The 20,515-nt window shown below is 43.0% G+C and overlaps 1 protein-coding gene across 2 annotated transcripts in view; it reads left to right on the plus strand.

The window, feature by feature from the left end:
* SV2B (synaptic vesicle glycoprotein 2B) overlaps positions 1-20,515 on the plus strand; it is a 60,756-nt gene that overhangs the window by 11,818 nt on the left and 28,423 nt on the right. The window lies entirely within an intron of this gene.

A 20,515-nucleotide genomic window follows, 5' to 3' on the forward strand; every position in this document is an offset into this window, starting at 1 on the left:
AGCTTTGTGGGCTTTAATGTAAAGGTGCTGTGAGGAGGTGTGTTTGGGTTCCTCCTTTTTGGAGCCAAGGTGTGGGAGAGCTCAGGAAGTAGGGTATAGTAGGTGGGGGCCAGGCTGAGTTGTCAGAGAGACCTTGTGATGTTGAGAAGCTGTTGTGGGTGCTAGAAGTCTGGTTGTAATTTGAGTTAATGCCTGAGGTGTGCATTTTCACAAGGCAGCCTTGCTCCAGGCTCACCTCCCACATGCCCCTGGCACCCTGGGAGAGATAAATGGAGGTGCAGACAGAGAGAGGAGAGGGAGGAGGGATTTGTGGTGGGTTATAGGATTAAGCAGAGGCAGGAGGAGAGTTCGGATTATGGGTAAAGGCTAAGAGTGGATGGAGGGAGAGATTAAAAGGGTTGATGATTCTGGGAGGCTGCTTGTAAACAACAGGAAACCTCCATGGAGAATCGGGGACCAGAGACCTCTGTGTAATGAAACAGTGGGGAAGAGAAGCCAAGGGTGGAGGAAGAATGGCTTTTACTGACTAGTGGCACAGAAAAAAATCTCAAATATAGACAAGAAGAGATTTTTCAGGTGGAAGTAGAAAAAAAAAAAACCCAACCATTTTCCTACTCTTCAGCCAGGCCCACTGTTGCACTCTAATTTCTGAGAGGATCTGGAGGGCATCTTCCAGCTTGTTAGCTGTCCAGTCTGAAGCCTCCTTAATGTTATGGCTTGGTGCCTTGCTGACAGAGCACCAAAGGGACAAACCTTCATGGTCCTATCAGTGGGTACGAGAGACTTCCAATCACCATCGATAGCTTTTGGATAACCTGGGTACCAGATTCATCCACAAAAGTTCCAAAATCACTAGTAGCATCTGGTTGTGCTTTCGAGGGTTTGTACAAAGTTTTCTTTTCTGCATCCAGCCCCAGTGAGGATGCAGTGGGCTGAGTACTGCAGGGAACACCACAGCAGGGCTTGTCCTGAGACATTCAGTCATTTAGAGTAGTCAGAGAAGACCTATTTGAGCTGGAAAAGAAAGTTCCCTTCACTGTCTGAGTACCCAAAATAGATGTTCAAATCTTCTGCCTTGTGACCAAGGGAAAACTTTGAAACAATGTCTGATCTAGTTAGGTATAAATATATCCAGAGAATAGTTATTTGCTTAATTTTAATGTTGCTGTAACTTGTGCAGATGCTGAATAAGTTGGAATCAGAGGAGCAGGCTACCCAGCTGGCAGACAAGCCATCCAGTGTGGGGGAGAAAAGGGCAAGCTGAGTAGAGAGCTGCTTGTCCCATTGGGTCATGTAGAGGTTCAGACAGAAAAGGAGGGCAACACTTCCTTGCAGGAAGGCTGAGGAGCAGCATTTGAACTTGCATTGAACTGCATTTGTTTTTATATATAATCATAGTTGGAAGTTGGTGTCTGGTTGTTTTCATCTATAAATTCAGTCAAATCCACCATAATTTCACTAAGTATTTCTAGGGTTTGATGGTAGCATCCTATGGTAGAGGAGTTCTGTAGAAACATCTGTGAGTAAATGTATAAACAAAGTTCTGCTCATACTCCACCTAAAGGAACTGGACATGCTATTTGCTGAACCCAACAAGGAATTTAGCAGCTAAAATTTTTCAGTGGTCAGTATAAAAGGATCATTTATCTTTCGTGTTCAGACCAAGATGGCATGCCTGCAGCAGAACTTGCTGTTCACATTTTTTTCTATTCTTTCAAGCTAAGTGAAACTTGATTTAAAAATTACATTAATCAGTTCAGCTTAGAGTAGCCATTGTTCAGTTCCTAAGTGTTTTTTAATAGTGCTATGTGACAATTGTTAATTGTACTTGCTTAGAAGAACATCATCACAATGGGGCTGATGGATGGACTCCCAGCTGAGCAAATCTGGATTAATCTACAGCCCTGAGGTTCTGATACATAATATATTTGAAATTAAATTTAAAATAATGACTAGTTTTCTTAGAATGGGATATGTGTTCACAGAGGAAGTTATATGATACAGTTCTGGCATCTTTTTTGCTCTTTCAGAGTCTAGTGTAGATGTTCAGTTTCAATATTTTTTCCTAATTGTTATGAAATAGTTTTCTTTGCACAAGGAAGTATTCCTTCTGGAAGACTTCCAAAACAAAATATTTCCTTTGACACTTAAAAATAAAAATCTGTAATGCATTTTTAATTGTCCTAGATTTTGATAAGCCATTTGAGTAAAAACATTCAGAATTTCCATCTCCAAGCAGTATACTGTAAAATGCAGCAACTAACAGTAGTTATTTAATTAACCATTGTGAGATTTTTTTCTCCTCACACCTGTTATGAAATAATACTATGATTTTGGCAGGCTTACAACATCTGAGGCCATGTGGCTCAGCAGCATTGTGTTCTACACGTAAGGAAGAAAACACAGTCTATTATGTCTGTGCTATTTTAAGGAGGAAATAACACAGGGTTTGCAAACCCCCAAAAGTAGCAAAGCAGCTCCCCATGCCAACAGTTAAGACACTTCACATGAGTCTTGATCTCATGTGCATCTTCCCTGCCCAGGATTGAGTGAGAGGATTTTCCCCTTTGGATCCTTTGTGAAGGTGTCTGTGGGATGGATGCTCCAGGCAGAGCTGAGCCCCTCTATGCACAACCTGCTGCTCTCACCAAAAGGAGTTCTCTGACTAATGTGGAGGCTGTGGCACCTGAATGATGAGACAGTCTTTGTCTTCTTTCAAATGTTCAGCTTCTTCCTTGCTTTCATTCCTCCTTTCTTCCAGTTTGAAATGCATGAGAGGGTCCCACTGTGGATGGGTCCCTATTGCATGGGAGAGGCTCTCACAGAGGGATGGCTGCAGGAGTGATGGTGGGGGCTCAGGACTGTCCACCTCCCCCTGTGGATGCTTTGGTGGCCTTTCTACAGCAGCAAATGGAGCAGGTCTTTGCCTCCACAGTGGGCTGGGGGGTGGCAGCTGGTGCAGCCCTGCCCTGTGGGGATGCAGGGGATAATGGAGCTGCTTTCCTGATTAACTCTGGCAGCAGCTGCTGAGTTAATTAGTGGTCAAATCTAGGATCCTGGCAAAACATTATTACTAATTTGTCCATGAGTGTAGCTTGGAGCTGGGAGGGTTTGGAGTGAATTTCATCCCTAGTGTTAGGGAAAATAATTTTCTAGATCTGTTTCAAAATGAATGTGGAGCAGGAGATGCCACGGCTGTTTCCACTGTGAAATTCCATTGTGATATTCAATCTATGTGAGATTTCAGGGGAGAGTCTTCCTACATGGCTTCATTTTTGCATCTGTCTGTCCCCATTTGCTCATGTCTGGACTGCCTTGCTCCTGCCAGGGCTGGTCATTCAGGTTTTGTCTTCCCACAGAGGGGGAATCTTGCTTGCTCCAAGCAGGGGAGATCAGGTTAAGCATGAGAGGCTCCTGAGAGGTGTCTAGAAATAATTCATTTACTGTGGTGCAGAAGCAGAAGCTGGCTCTGACCAGCCATGCATGGTTAAAGCACATAAAGGCAGAGATCTCTCAGGATCCAGCTCATATGCAAAGGACAGATAGAATAAACAAAACCTTTAGTAATTTCACAGGGAGCAGCCCATTCAGAGCACCCCAATGATGGTGCTTGTCCCTGCAGGTGGAAAAGAGCTGTTAGGAAATGTTCATTACAATAGTAAAGATTTAGGCATTGCCTTGTCTCCATGCAAAGATCTGTGCATCACTAACTGTTTCCTGCCAATTCCAGATAGAAAGATGTTTTTTTGGGGGGTGTTATGGGGACTGTAAATGGTTTGGATCAGGTTATTGTCTGTTTTCATCAGATGATCTTTCTAAAGGACACTGGAGACAACAGTCCTCTGAGTGAGTGATGGGAAAAACATGGAGTGAAAAGGGAAAAATGGTGAAAATGGAGTTGCTTGTTCAGTTATTGCTCAACTAAAGGGCACTGAGGACAGATTTCTTTCTTTTTTTACTAGCACTTGCTTAGTCGAGTGTACATGTCAGAGTTTACTGAACAAGCCCTTTCTGCATCCTTATGCAAAACATTGTGTGCCTGAAGACAGAGCCAATTACCTTGCTTGTATTTCCCTGCTCTAAGAACTTGCCTTGCTCCTTTCCATATTTCATGAGTCTCGACTCTCCCCAAGCTTTGCCGCACTCTGTGCTCTCTGCAGTGAAGGGCTCCTTGACTGCAAAAGCAACAATGACTCGAGGAAAAAAAAGCGCAAAAAGATGAAGCTCCCTGGATTTACCTCCCCTAGCATCTTTGGCCTTATCCTTGTAATGCTGGGAAACATCTGGGTGCTCCTTCAGAGCCTGCCAGCAGTCAGGCACACACAGGAGCCACTGGCTGGTGCTCAATCTACCTGCAGTTGGGTTAACGTAGAACACAGGCTGCTCCTCACATCTTGTGCAAATTTGTAGCAAATAACAGTACCAATCCTCTCCCTTTGTACCCTCGTGGTTTTTCCATTGTCTGCTCATAGAGGGGTTAAAATAAGGTCTCCTGCATCTTCTGGCTCAGTTGTACCGTCAACACAGGGGTTCACACTTCTAGCACATTTCCCAGGAATTTGCCTTTGATTTTCAGCAGCTCCAGTTATGAGGTTTCTGTCTTTCCATTTAGGTCCTGTCCTTCAGCCCCAAGAAATGTTGCTGTCAGGAAGCTCTGGCTGAACTTCAGCCTCAGTTTGAATTTCAGGCTTTCACATCTGCTGCAAATGCCCCAGCACTTGGCCAAGTTGATCTTTTCTTTGGTGTGACTGAGAATAGATCAGCAGGAATGCAGTTCTCCAGCTCACCCTGCCATCTACTCCCCTTGCAAACTAGGCTGCTCTGAGAGTAGACAGGGTGAGGTTTTTTGACTTATTAATCTATCAGAAGCTAAAACATCTTCCTGGCCAATTCACATCATTCTTGTTCTTGCATTCATGTTAGATTAGGAACATTTTTTTTTTTCATTTTCTCTTCAGCTGCTCTTGAGTGCAGCTGGGTTCAGCTGGACCCTGTGAACACTCCATTTACATTGTTCAACAAAGCCAGTGGGTTAATGTAAATGAGAAGCTCCCCATCTCTCTTTGGAGAACATCCTCCTTCCCTCTGGTCAAAGAATGTTCATCCAAACATTTTATCCTCAAAAGAAAAAAAGACCTGGTTTGGACAAATCAGAAATGTTTGAGAAGCACATGCTTGCTTTTGTCTTTTTTTACTGAATCCATTGCAGAAGTCTGAATCCTGGAGGAAAACCTGGGAAATTTTGACTGATATGAAGAAAAAGTTTATTAGCTTCTTTTTCAAATGAAAGTAGACTATTTTTAACCCTTTCTCCCTGTTTTGTCTGCCTGAATGAAACAAACAGACAAAGAGACTCTTCAGACTAATTTTTTTTTAATATTCAAGGTTATTTCACTAGTTTCTGGTAGATTCCCTGTTTTATTTTGGCTCTCTTAGTCAGAATCATGTGGAAGAAACAATGTCTGTTCCTACCAGCAGAGATGTATTTTTAGAAGGGAAACAGAAAAGAGAGAAGGTTGTATTTCTTGAAGTCCCATGTGGGCTTTCCAATGATGTTCCCCTTTCTTATTCTGAACTTACTTTAGGCTTGAAGTACTGAGGGTCTTGACTGGTATTTGGACACAGCTGTGTCTGGTTTTTTTATATTGCTTTTATTGTGGAAAGAGCAAATGACACATCAGACTTAAATCTTCAGTTGTTGATGGTGCAGCTTGCTATTCTTCCAGTTGGGATCAAGCCAGAGGAATAATCATGTTTGTTTATGCAGTGCATATCTCTGAAATCCACAGTTCACATTGCTCTGGGATCCAAACCCAGGTGACTTTATGATAGCTAATCACTGGAATTAGGAACTTAATTAAATATCTTTTGATCTTACCCTTCTTAGAGTCAATCAGCTCAGGGGACTGATTTGGATTCTCCATCTCTCTACAGTCTCAGACAGTAAGTAAAGCAGGGATGTTTTCTAGCATCCTTTGAAGTATTAGATACTGCTCACCAGCATCCAGAGCTCAGGGATGAATAGACCAGCAGCATGAGCTGATGTGGCTGGTAAATTCCTACAAATTATATTGAATGTGTGTTTTAAAACAAACAAACAAAACCACCAAAACAACTAAATCACACAATGACTGAGCTAGAAAGGAGCCAGGAAGGGCAGGAAAGCTTCACTAGCTTTCAACAGAGAAAGTCAGTGATGCCTCCAACATCTGTAGAAGCACAGCAGGTGGTTTGTCAGGTTAGTGTTAAATTGACTTGGAGAAGGATCTAATTTGTGGCTGGGGGCAGGTGCAGAAGGTTCAGCAGTTTCGTCTTCTCTTGGCAGCCAGGGTTACTCTACCAGAAGAAATCAATGCTGTCCATGAGCCAAGGGAGCTCTTTGTGTGATGTCCTGCTGCAGGGCAGCACCTCGCTGCAGAGATCTGCAGGCAGCTCTTCCCTCCTGCAACACAGGAGGTGGGAGAAGCAGAAAGGAAAGTCAGGCAAAGTTTCCCTGCTTGTACTGCAGGCTCTGCAACCTCAGCCTGGCTCTCAGAGAGAGATGGGGACCCCAAATGGGCTGGGCAGAGAAGTGGCTATTGATTTGGAAGGATCATCATGGACGCACCCTCGGGATTATAGTAGGCAAATATCAGGGATGAATTTGTTCCCAATTTCACAGTTCCCTGTAGGAAGTAGCATGCTTGTACTGGCAACTGGTGTTTGACCACGGGGCAGTTCCCTCAGACCTAGCAACAGTCAGAAACATAGTAGCAGACTGTGGACCCTCAGAGACACAGACCTTCTCAGTTTCTAAGCAAGGAGACTAATTTCTGTGAGAGTAGACAGAATTATTTCCCAGAGAAAATCATGCTCTTTCCACAGTAAAATTTCAGGGTCCATTTCTTGCAGACAGGAAATGTCTGCAATCTTAACCCTCTATCAAACTCTGGTACCCCAAATTCAGGCACTGTGCAGCTGGTGTTGGCCAGTGACCTCCTGCAGAGCTTGGATCTCCACTAGCCTTGGAAGGAGTGTCTGGATGAGGACAGCTGGACAGGTGACACTAAGGAGCCAGGTTAAGTCATCACCTGCAATCTGTAGAGGGTGAACACTGCTTGTAGCCACCAACTTTTATGGGCAGGGTGGCCTTACTCAAAGAAAGTAATGAAGAGCCAAATGCCTCACCTGGAGGATGCTGCATCTGGATTGGGTTCATTTGGAGGTGTAGTGGGTGTTGGCCTGACTTTTTTTCTCTCTACCTCTGCAGAAAAAATATTCTATCTGGATGCTACATGGTGGTGAACAGTCTTGAACAGCAGTGCATGGCAGTGGAAAGCAGTGAGCTAATATCTGTGTGTTGTGTTGGGGCAGCTGTGGCATGTGACCCAGGAGTGCCTTCACTGTGGGCCATGGCCAGCCCTGCAGAAAAGTCTGGGCACCAGAACTGCAAAGCATGGAGGTCTGAGCAGTCAGGGTTTGAGTAACTATAGAAGCCTCACTACCCAAGGCATGTCTGACCCTCTGCTTCTCCACAGGCAAGTGAGAAATGTGTTTTATACGGAAATGAAAGGTCTTTCCACAGACCAGTTTTAAAACCTGTCTCATCCCTATCACAGCAGTAAACCTATTTGTTGTTGAAGAGAGGCAGGCAGTGCTTGGCCCTCTTCCAGCACTGAGCTTAAACACAACAGGCATGTCAATGCCTTTTGCTCACAGCTCTGTGCCCATGACTAGATCTATTGGTGGTTCTCACACATGCAGGAACTGCAGAAACTCTGAGCTGTCCTCATTCCATATTTGTTACCTGGATTCCTCATAGGAGAAAGCTAATGAGTCAAGATAGTGTTCAGGCAAAGCACCAGGTTTACAGCCCTGAGAACCAGCCTTCTCTACAGCATCAGCATATCAGTTTTCCCAAGCAACAACCTTCTGGTTGCCCTTGTCCCGCTGAGATGCAACATCACATCTTCAGTGCTCTGGCTGTTTGTTCCTGGGTCATGAGAAATATTTTGCAAGCATCAGCAGATGTTGCAGTCAGCACTCAAATGCCATCAGAAAGCACTCTTTCCCTAGCCAGTCCAGGTTAGATGAAAAGTTTGATATCCACACTCTGTCTGCAGGTCATTCCCTGACTCTTTGTCAAATATGTTTGATGTTATACTTTGATAAATAACTTTTAATCATCATCTTCTTGCCACTTTTTTCACCTGGGATAGTTTATCCTCTTTCCCTTGAAGAGGCACTAGCATGATTTGCCTTGAGGTATTTTTCTCACCTTGAAATTTGCCAGCTAATCCCCCCAGGCTCATCATCTGGAGGACACCTGCTCTCACATTCTTTCTTACCTGCTTTCTCCTGTATATCATCCAGGGTTCCTGCTTCTAACAAAGCTCTCAAACTTATTTTATCTTGGGTTTGATAGATTGTACTTCTCCCTTCCCCCTTGGAAGCAGAAGCCCTTTGCTATCACAGTACTATCATCTGATGTCATTTCTGTGTGAATAGTTCCAAATTAGATGGTCAACAGAAAGCCATTTCAGTTTTCCTGTTACTGTTCCCAGGACACCCTCTAGCCTGGCATCCCCTCTCTGATAGAAGGCACCAGCAAATACATCCAAGAACAGTCACAGAATAGCCTACATCAAGGTGAAGTTTTCTTGATATTTGTCTGATGTCATGAAGAAAAACTCGTTTCTGCCTATAGAAAAATGTAGAAACTCAAATGAAACTCATGTTCTCCTTTCCCTTAAATACACCCATTCCTCGCTTCCCAGTGCTGCTGTGGCCATGTCTCTTATTCCCAGTAGCCCCACAGGTCAGTGTGTAGGTGGGGCTTTCCTTGTGCAGGATTTCAATCTCCTGCCTTTCAGATTTCCTGAATGTCTGTCTCCTGTTAGGAGATGGCAAGTAAATCGTTCTCATTTACTTTTTTGGGAGAGACTGTTTTGTTTTTGTTTTCCCTATTGCAAGAAGTAGTTTCAATGAAAACCAGCCCACATGAGGGGTAAGGAAGACATACTTCACGAAGACCTCTCACCAAGCTTACTGCCCTGTCATGCCTTCCTTTCCATCTGATATGGGGCTTGGGGACATGCTGATCTGGCAGCTGCTTGACCACCAGTGCTGTCTGGCAGCAGGTGACTTTACCCAGTCCTGTGTCTTGCAGAAGGGTTGACAACTGACTTGGGGTTGAAGGGAGGAACAAAAACAGAGCAGTGGTGCAGGACATGATCTCTAAAGCTGGGTGGGGATGGATAGTGCCAGCAGTAGGAGTAAGTGTGATCAACACATTTCAGGCTGTGCTGGGCTGCACACTGTGCCAGATTCAGGAGTTCCCCTGTGAGTACAGGGGAAAGCAGGAGCTAGAGAAAAACCTGTGATCTCTGATCCCCCTTGTCTTCTCATCAGAAGCCAGGTGGAGGGACACTGCTGTGGGCAGGGTTGGCAGTATGTGTACCTGGAGCCCTACTCCTGGCAAGCAGTCCCTAGCATACTTTTTTGTGGGTAGTTTTTCAAGCTCTTTAAGGCCTGTTGTGCCTGGCTCCGCAGCACACGCAGCATGGCCAGCTCTCCTAAATCTCAAGATGATCAAAATGACAGCCAAAAGGATGGGCAGTCAAAGTGGCCCAGGGGAGCCTGGCAAGGTTTGATCTCAGTGCATCAGGACATAGACTGGAAGTTGGATAATGACACACTGACAGATGAAATCCTCAGAAAGGGCCAAGTGCAGCTGCACACCGTGGTCCCCCAATATGCCTGCTGACAAGAAGAGCCATGTTCTAGCTGAGACTTAGAGAGGCATAAAGGGGAGATGGTATCCTGGTGCCAAATACCTTTTTTGTTGTTTTTTTTTTTTTTTTGCAAGTAGGCTAAAGGGAAGTAGAGGCCAGCCAACTGTGTGGGAGCAGACAGCTGCCAGAGAAACAGCCTTGAGTCCTATCTGTTGGTGACATGCACTGGGGCACATGGTGACAGCAGCTGTGGGATACACTGTGTCCCTGAGTCCTGGGGGTAGGAGGAAGATGCTGAGTTCCTCAATGCAAAAAGCTGTATTTCTTCATTTAACTCACTTCCAGGGATATTGAAGCTGGATTTTCTGCTGCACAGCACAAGGCCTGAGCTGGGTTGAAGAGACTGGGCTTTGAGAGGGGTAGAGGGATTCCCCTCATTTCAGTACCTGCAGGAAGAAGCTTGTTCAGTCTTGGAATGATGAGGACCAGTCCCATGATCACAGGATCCTTGCCCTCCCCAGCTGCCAGATCATCTTCTTTACATGGAGACCCCAGAGTTTCAGGATCTCTCCATTGCCTTTCCATTTTTAGGGAATCCAATGACTATTAGTGTCTTCAGCATGTCTTCTTGGGGAAGAGCTGAAATAAGAGGAACAGAAACTGTGAAACAAGCTAGAAGTATTGCTGATTCTGATTAGAAACAGCACTCTGGGGGTCATTCACAGGAGACTCTGTCCTTGCAAGGGTGATTTCAAGATCACAGTGGTATTGGCAAGTTCAGCAAGTTTTGTGCTCTCCATCAATGACTACAAGATTCATTTTTCAGTTTTGCAGTTATTTTCCCTACATAGTCTCTGACAGGCAGAGAAAGTGAGTTACTACAGCTATTTTGCAGATAAGAAACTAAATCTAAGAGTAACTGAATATCTTCTTGTTAATTGAGCTATTTGTAGCATTACAGAAAGCTGTGCAGACTTCTTGATGCTGGCCAAGGTATTAAGTCATCTTTTCCCTAACTAAACCTGAGTCCTCACCAATGGCTGCACAGCATGTATTTTTCAAACTGTTTTCTTATGATTTTCATATTTTACAAGAGAATCACAGGTAAAACAGAAGCAGCCTGAATTCAGCTCTCCTGGCATAAGTTACACTGCTGGCAATTTGACTTCAGCTCCCATCTGTACTGTCACACACATTCCCACCAGCATGAGTCACACTAAGCAATAAATAATAGCTAAATCCATCTTCTGCCTTGACAGGTGATTCTGAGGATTTTCTTTCTGCATACACTTGAGCTGTGGTGCTCCATCCTGATGATGTATTGTAGCTATTAATTTTAGGAGTTGAAGCTTTTTCATCATTAACATCCAGCCTGAACACAGGAGTTTAATAGGCTGTTTGAGGCAAATGCACAGGCTTCTCACTGCTATGAGGTGGTTTGCCTAATCACTTTCTTTTTTATCCCTTTTACTGGCTCAAGGCAACATTAGTTTCAAGACTGGGAACTCCAGCTGCTGTAATGCCTTCCCCTCTACCTTTCTGTCTGGCCTTCACCTTCCAACCCCCTGCCTTGTCCTACTTTCTTTGCTGTACTTTATGCTGTGCTGGTATTTTTGCTTCTCCTTCTTTGGCTCCTGCAGTGTCTGCTCCTTGTTTCAGAGGTTTCCACCTTTCTTCCTCTCCTATTCAATAGAGCAGTGTGATACAGTAGGTGACTGGTATAGCTGAGATCCACATGACTATGGGCTAGCAAGATACTGCCCAAGGTTAAGGCTCTGTATAAATGTGCTGCTCTTGCAAAGAGCTAACCTAAAGACTCCTGCAGGAACAAGAAATGAAAATGGAATGCTTGGGGGGAAAAAACACTGCCAAGCAATCCACCTTTCCATAATATCAGGGAGCCCACTACACATGCTTAAATTAGCCGTGCTCCTCTTCTGTTGTATAGCACACAAAAAACTGCCAGGGGCTCTTTGGAGTTGAAAGCCTCCATATGGGGATAAAACAGGAGTATAAATATGGTGTTGCTATATGTGAGGTCTTATGTTACTGTGAAGTCAGTGCCAACATATTGCAGTCCCTGTACCAAGTTTAGTTTGTGCATCTAGTCAAAGAAAAAATATCTATTTTTGTGTTTTTCTGCAAGATGCTTGTTTCAAGTGGGTTCTTCAAAGATCTGGGAGTCTGAGATATTTCAGGTGCAGTCTTCCAGCTTAAGACAGCCTTTGCAAATTGCTTTCTTAGAGAAGAAAACAACACTTTGTGAGTATGTTTTGTTAGTGCTGCAGTGATAGATGTGATGCACATAGTGAATTTGATAGCCAGGTAATGGCATCTGTTAAATGATGCTGGATGTTACAAAGTTCAGGTCTCCTCAGTAGTGTTTTGTGTTAAAAAAATGGTCAAAATGGATCAAAATGTTATGAAAATGGATGGAGCAAAAACAATCACTCCAGTATTTTCCCTGCTACATACCTTGAAAGGAGTCTCAGAGTGAATGTATCTTAAAATGAGCTGCTGCTTGCACTTGTATTTCTCCACAGGCAAGGTGCATAATGAGCAGTGCATTTGCAGTTTTGAAAGCTCTTGTGGCCACAAAAGAGTGGTATTGGTGTGCTTATGCAGGAAAAGGCTGAATTTGGTTCTACACCCACCCCTTCTATTTGATCCCAGTCTTAGCATCACAATAACCATGCACCTCAGACTCCAAATGGAGATTTAAATAACAAACCTATTAAGGAGCATGATGGAAGCATAAGGTTGGTTGTGACAGGCTGTGGCATAGGGGATTTCTTGGAATGAGCTTAATTTCTGGCATGGCCAGGGGCTTGGTACACTTCACTGGAGCTGGCAAGCAGCTGTCTCTGGAGTCTGGTGCCTGAGTATCCTGGGCTGGGAAATGTCTCTGCTAGAGCCCTTTCTTAACATGCTCCAATAGTGTGGTAGAAAACAGGAGCCAACCCTACAAGGGCTGCTGTAAGATGCATTAAATTATTTGTCCTCCTGCCTCTGGTTTGTGGGGAGGTTGGTAGCTCCTCCAGCCATGGGAAGGTGATCCTGGACAGTAACTGATGCTTTTCAGTACCTGAAATGCTGCAGTCATTTCCCACTTGAGACAGGAGGGGATGAGACATGACATCCTGGCTACAGCATGTGGGGACTCTAGACAGAGAGGGACTTTGTGCCACAGCTATGTTGAAGACACCTTGGCTGCATGAAGCCAAGGGAGAGGGGGAGCTTCAGGAAAGCAGAAAGGAGGGAATGACAAGAGTAGGAAGTACTGGGGGGGAGAAGGCACAGCAGATATTGGCTCTCCTCCACCAGCTAGAGGCGGGAGAAAGAATGGGGTGTTTAATAAAGATACTTGCTCAAATAAAATCTCTTCTGCAAGAAAGCAGTATTTAGAAATCACTCAGCACTGAGTCTGCTTTCATGACTGTCACAGGAGCAAATCTATTCATCACAGCCATGCATTAATGAATTAGTTAATTAAGTGGCTTGTTATTTAATAACACAGATGCAAGTGTGATGAAATAAAAGTCCCCTTTGTAGCTAGAGGCACATCTTTGCCAATAAAATAAACAGTTCATAGTTAATCGGGCATGTTTGCTGCCTGACACAGGCAGAATTTGCTGAAATGCAGACAGTTTCTTTCCAAGGTTATTGCTTACACTTCTCTGGGAGCTTGTCAGGTCCTGCAAGCCTGGGAAGGTTAGACCTAATAAGCTGTCCAAAGGCAAACACACATAGAAATGTTCAAACTCATTAGAGGGCACCAGGGCACTATTATTTCTGAATCAACACCAAATTAGCTGTTGGTTTATGCTGCCAGGTGCAAGGCTGACAGAGGCTTCTTTATTAACAAGTAGCAAAGCCTCAGAGAATCTAGCTCTTTGCATTTAAAAAGACAAGAAGTTAAAAGAAACATGGCTTGAATGTTTGGCACTTGTAGAACTTCCCAAGGTTATCCTGGAAATCTGGATTTGCATCTGTGCTGGGACATCTCAGAGTACTCCTTGGAACCCTGGTGAGGGTTCATGCCTCAGAACCATGTTAGGAGAAGACTTGTGGGACAGCAATGCTCATCTTTATCTTGGTCATCATGACAAAGATAGGTTGGTGAGAAGGTTGGAAGGAAGCCTCAGCTTGCTGTTCTACAAGTGCCCAGGGAGTATGGGTCACAGTGCACAGCACTTCCATTTTGGTGTCCAGATGAAGCTTTAGTTGTCTTCTGCCTCCAGTTATGATGTGCAAAATAAACCTAACTACTTCCCTGCCTTGCAGGGGAGCTGTGAGCACTGTAAATAGCCTAGGTACTACAATAGTGGGAGAGAAGGAGAAGAGAGAATAGATCTCTAGGACAGGTTTAGAGATCATGAGTATTTTCCCAGCTAAAAGATTGTTAATCTCAGTAAGAAGAACAAATTCCAGTTCAGGCATATGCATTTTTAAGTTTTCTTTGGGTAAATTACCATCTCCACAAAACTCTGGCACTTGAAACCAGGCACTTTTCTCCCACCAGTCTTCCTGCTGCAATACTTCCCTGTCACCCATGGTTTTGTTCTTTTCCCTTTCACCACCTCCTTTCTGACTAAGCTCTGTTGTGATTTCTTCCAAGCTTTTGCTTCTTGAAGCAAGTCTGTTCATTATTTATCAGCTACCATGCTCTTATACCATCTGTCTCAGCTCATTATACATATTCAGCTTGTCAAATTGACCTTTAATATTCCGGAGAAAGGCCATAAATGTGTAGTCTGTCCCTCCTTATATAGCTTTGTGCTGCTAAGCCATTGCTTTCCAACTTCTACTGTTAAACATTCTTCTACACAACTCACAAACACTGCGTTAGCTAGTCTGCATCCTTAACTTCAGAAAAGCTGTTTATTCTGCTTGACTGATGCTTGTTCCTTGTTTCATCTGCTACACATTCACTGTGCCAGCTTGCTGCAGCACATACTGTCTCAGACATGACCTTTAAAGCATCTGCACCAACAAAATATCAAATTTTGAGATACAATCTACCCTTAACAACCTGGGAGTCTTTCCCTTAGTTCATTGCAGAACATGGTGGATTGCAAGTTCAGCCCACAGCCACTTTGCTGTGAAAATAACCAGGACAGAAGGCAGTGGTATGTTAGTGAGTGATCTGCTAGAAACTAGAAGTCTCCTCCAGTGCTCTTGGGATGGGTTAGTATGAAAAAGTGTAATGGTATTAGGGCAGTACAGCCAGATTCCTATTTAACATCAATTAGGATAGTTTAATTACAACTGATCTAGCCATGTCCAGACTATGTCCAGTTCTGCCTTCAAACAAATGAGCTATTGTAAATGTCTCATCTTCAAACATCATTCATAGCTTCTCTTCAGAGAAAAATGTTTTGCTGTAGGAAAGTAATGCAGTCTAGGAACAAATTACACAGTAGCTATTTTATTGTGATGGAAGAAAACGCCCAGTGTGCACTGACAGAAATATGTGAGACCCACCACAGATCAATAGAGATTATCCAGAAACTGTAAGATTATTTAACTTCAATAGACTCTGTTGCAGAGAATTTTGAACGAAGATGCTTTCTCTGTTAAATAATTAATTTGATCTGCTGGTAACACACTGGCTTCAGCTCAGTTTTCCCTGCGTTTCTCAGTATACCAGGGCTGCATCAACACCAATCCTCTTCCATTCTACAGCATGGACCAAGTGAATAAATAACTCCTGTCCCAGAGCTCCTAGCAGCATCTTAGAGCAAATCAATGGTTTTTACACCAAACACAGGACTTTTACCCTATGTGTCCTACCTCTGCTGCAGGGGAGCAATCATCAGGTGCTATCTGTACTGCTGAGAAGCAGTTTTTTGAACCAGATTATTTCAAGTCACTGATTTTCAAATATCTTGTTCTTCTTTTAGCTCACAGCCACTCATACAGAATCTGTGGCACACATAGCTTGCTTAATAAGCTCCATGGAGAGTTTTTAAACCTGTGTTACATATCTATCAAATTTGTAATAATAAAAAAGTCTCAGGAGAAACTTGTTTTTATCCCTATTTTTCATTTAATGCAGCACTCTTCTCTGAAGCCACAACAAAAGACACCTCTTCATCCAGAATTCAAAGAAAACTCTTTTTAAGGCAGGCCTTGCTACAGACTTTGATTTTTAAATCTGCTGCTGAGCAGACCCAGTCAGCCTCCTGTAAGTATCTGCAGCCACACTTGGTTGTTGTGGTCATTAACATATAATTTTGCACCTGAAAACCATCTATTGATGTGTTCACACATTTAATCCTAATCACATCTTTGGTGGCAAAGTAGCTTCTTTTAGCTTCCAGATACCATATCAGTGATAAAGAAAACTCCTATGCCTACCTTGTTTTTTCTGAACAAGAGCAGAAAAGACACCTAATCAATTGCATCTGGAGCTGATGTTCCTCCAAATGCAAGGGGTTTCCAACAATACAATCTTCTCTCAAGAATGCTTGATGTTGCAAGCACAAATTTTATTTCCAGACTTGTGAGACTGGAAAGACAATGGGAGGAATCAGAAGGACTTTTTTCCTAGTGGTGTATATAGTGCTCCCCTACCTGTCTACATATAAATTTGTATCCCAAGAACTCACCTGCATTTGCCAAAAAGAGACCAGTTCTTCAGCTGACTAAATCATGCTGATTCACTGGCCTGTGTTCAGGTTTGAGAACATCCAACTGGAAATTCCCTGGTGACTCTTCTATCAAAACCATGATCTGATTAGGATATTTGATAGAAAGGCAAAGTAAGGAACATGACTGCTGAAGACCTGAGAAAGATTGGACCTATTTTGATACAATCACCCTCTTAAATCACAGTCAATAATTGCTTTTCTTCTTGACTGAGGGATGTTTCCCACAGACCACTTCTAACAGTGGTTTGGGGTCCTATACTCTGAGATTTTTCTCCCTGTCTGGTTATTATTTTGGCAGTGAAACTGAGTTGCAAAAAAAAAATCAAGAATTAGTAAGGATTATGGTTGAGCTCTAACAGAGATGACCTGAGATGGGTTATAATCCTTAGATATGAAGGTGAGAGCTGCTGTTATTACTAAGCACTAGCAGTGATATCTTTTGTAATTTGTGGATCAATAATATGTCAGGGTTTCTATCCCTCACTGGCCATTTCCCCCTTACTGAGCACAATTTGGAACCTCAATCCCTGTCCCTCCTCCTTGACTTCTGATCTCACTTGGTTTCTACCTCTCTGCACTAGGAGCCCCCTCATTTCCTTTTTCTAACTTCTCTCACATATATATTCTCTGCAGATCTTGCTGCTTTTCCCTCTGTGGGATCCTTGCCAAGAACCCAGCCTTACCATCTGTCCAGGAAAATTATGATACTGCTCAGCACTCTTCTGGATGTTGAATTATGTGGCTGCAGCAGCAATGTTAATGTTAGCAAAAAAGAGTAATCAGAGCCCTGTGGAAAAAAAGCCCTTTTCTGCCTTGCAGTACAGGGGTCAGAAACTTTTGGTCATATAAATAGCAGGATCACCTTTCCTATCTTAGATTTCTCTGTATTACTTTCTTAAGGATGTACCTGAGAGAATATTATATCCATGAGAGTAAGCTGGAGAGTTTCTGATGTAATTTTTGTGGACAAGAAATGACCAGTTTTTCAAAACCTTAATTTTTTGAGGGGAAAAATATCAGTTTTGACAAATGTTTCCTATAAAAAAATGGATCAAGCAGCTGACATGCTGGCATTTCTTAGATGTTTGTTTTCCAGTTTGAAACCACTCTCCATGCGCCTGCTTTTTAATTTGTTGCCGATGAAAAGGGCAACCTTTTCTAGTATAAGATGAAACAATTTTAAGTGACCTGATCTGAAAGTATTATTTATGTGGTTTCTGAGGATGAAGACTAATTTTTCACGTTCTTAAAAATTATTATTTATACTGGTTGGAAAGAGGGAAAGTGATGTGTCCCAGGCACTGTGACACTTCACCCCTGTCTAGCAATATGGTGATAAGAACTTACTACAGTCTTTGGCCTGCTTAATAGAATTTATGCAATTGTTGGCTGCCTGAAATCCAGGATACTGCTACCCTGGGAGCTGAGAGTTGTTAAGCATCTCAGAAATCTTGTCCCTCGTGTACAAATGGATCCATTAATTGCATGCTCATTAAGAGTCTGTGATAGGTTTTTGTGAAGTGCTAATCTGCACCACTTCATTTCTCCTTTCAGTAAGGAAAATTTCCTCTCAGGTTTGTTTTTTGTGTTGTTTTGGTTTTTTACTGTCAGCTTTGTGACTGCTGAGTGTCCTTATGGTCACTGCAGGATCTGGACATCTTCCCATTACTGCCAGCAGAAAGCAGCTCTGGGAGTGAGGATGTGTTTCTAGAGGAGTTGTCCTTCAGGCAGAATATTAAAGTCTTCTGCCATCTGTTTTACAGGGATTATTCTGGTGAACACTAAAGATCCCTTGAAAGCATTTTTATAGTGTCTGGGTACTGCTCCTCACCCATAGCTTTCATACAGCCTCTCCTGTCAGCTGTTGGCTTTCAGAGCTTTGCCTTGCTGAGCAAATGCAAAGAGAAGGATGGGGATGTAAGCTCCCAGCCTTGGCTCTCACCCTCTGCACCCATCCCTGTACCCATGGCTCCCTTCAGCTCTGCTCTGCAAAGCAACAACCCTCCTCTTATTTCCAGAAACACCCTCATGCCCCAATTTGCAGTTTATTCCCTATGAGATCTCCTCTCCATAACTGCCCTGCTCACTGATTTGCTATGAGGTTTGTTCTCTCCTCAGCTCTTTATCAAGCCCTGGACCCTTTTCATTTAGTGCCAGATACAAGAATCTCTCCCTTCTCTGCAACCTCTCCAAGCTCTGGTGCTCTTCAGCACCTAAGCAAGCAAAGTACCTCCTTCATATGCTCTTTCACAGGGGCAAATGCAAGTGTTAAGCTGCTCTTCTCAAAGTTCCCTTTTCCTAGAGTATATATGGTTTCTATTATAAGTGTATCCAAGACTTTAGGTTACTATTTTAAGTTGCAGAGCTCAAATGACTGAGTTTCTGGATAAGTATGCAACATCTGAGCTCACTGAAGAGCTAAGGAGTGCAAGGAAACTGGAAGGTGAATAGTGTGTCTTAAAGAGTTGCTGTCAAATAAATTAAAGTGTGCAAGATACAGGACTAAGTGAAGGATGCTTGCTAACATTAGGATAACTGATGAGAGACTGGTATGGAAGTAGGATTACGGTAACTATCAAGCAGAATGAATCTTTAGTGCAGAAATTTCTTAGAGGAGAAGAAAAAGCAAGGTAATGTACTAAGAAATAAGTACTGTGCTATGGAGAATTACAGGCAACGAACTGTATTCCCAGGTACTTTAGATTTTTTTTTTGTGTCCAAAGCTTAGTTTAATGGGTTACTTTGGAGACATCCAGAATAAGACTTTCTTGCTCTGCACCTCCCTCCCCTGCAGCCTCTACATTAGGGAACCTTACATTTGTCATGTGTTTAAACCTCGCTTGCATGTTTTGGAGAGGTAAACTGACAGTTTAAAAGGGACCAAGGTTGTAATAAACTTGATGTGATTGTATATATGTCTCAGGCTTTCATGCATCAGTGTGAAGGGTAATTATAGCAATCTAAGGCTTTAGTTTCCATGAGAAGTCATGATTTTGCATCTAAACACTAAATGGCTTTGTTAACATAAGTGCAGCTCAGCTTGAGTGGAAGGGTGTTAAAGGACCAGGTCTAGAGTGAATCAGCCTCTGCAAGGAAAGGAAACAAATAGTGTGAAGTATCAAAATAAAGCATTTGAGAGTCCCAGGTTACACCTTGCTTCTGGGCACTGCTCCTTCTTCCAGGATGATCCCAGAAAATATCCATCCTACAAATTCATAGGGAACCCAGTGCCTATTATTTGCCACAACCTTTTTTCACCATTACAGGTTGTTCCTGAGGTAGGTGTCTGTCACTGGTTTGAGACTGGTCAACTCTTGCCATTATTTTCTACGCTGCTCAAGGTGCAAGTGCTCCCATATGGTAAAAACAGTCTTTGTGTATCAGTGAAAGAGCACAGATGCTTTAGTAGGTCTTTTCTAAGTTTGTGGTCTCCTTTGGTCCTGTTATTGTGCAGAGGCAAAGAGCCCAGCTTCCAGCCTCGGCAGCCTCTTAATAGGAAACAAAAACATTTCCAGTGCTAGGTCTTCAAGAACATACTTTTACCTTTTGAAAAAGTAGGTGTAAGGCTGTGAAGACTCAGAATCTGATCAGTACCATTATTGATCATTAGTGTCATTATTACTTCATTTCCTAAGAGGAGTTCTCAATCAACTTTTGCAGCAGCTAGAAAGGGACAAATGCAGTGAGGTCACGCTGCTTCCTACTCCAGTGTTGGAGGTTGCTTAGAAACAAAGCCTGCCAAAGCACAATATTTCAAGACTTCCAAAGCACATATTGTTGTTTTTTTTTTCCTTTAAAGAAAAGCCCTTTTTTCCTAGTTTTCAAAAGAAAATAGTTCTCTCTGGAACTACATTTTTTCTGCCTTGGAGAACATGATGTTCACTCATGACATAAACCTTTGTGTAATCAAGAAAGTTACTTCAAGACTGGGAGGTTCTGAGTTTCAAAAGTGCTCCTGGATTTTTTTAACCATTAATGGTGACACTCCAGCACTAAAATGAGCTGGAAACCCACTTAGGTGCTTCTGATGGCCGTCAGACCTATTAACTCACCTGCACTTAACACCTCCACTGTGGATGCAAATGCTTCTCTTTACTGTTACTTGCACTTGTAGTCTCTGAATCTTTCTAACCTAATCAGAATGATTTT

Source organism: Apus apus, chromosome 10 (genome assembly GCF_020740795.1).
Source record: "Apus apus isolate bApuApu2 chromosome 10, bApuApu2.pri.cur, whole genome shotgun sequence".
NCBI classification, from domain to species: domain Eukaryota; kingdom Metazoa; phylum Chordata; class Aves; order Apodiformes; family Apodidae; genus Apus; species Apus apus.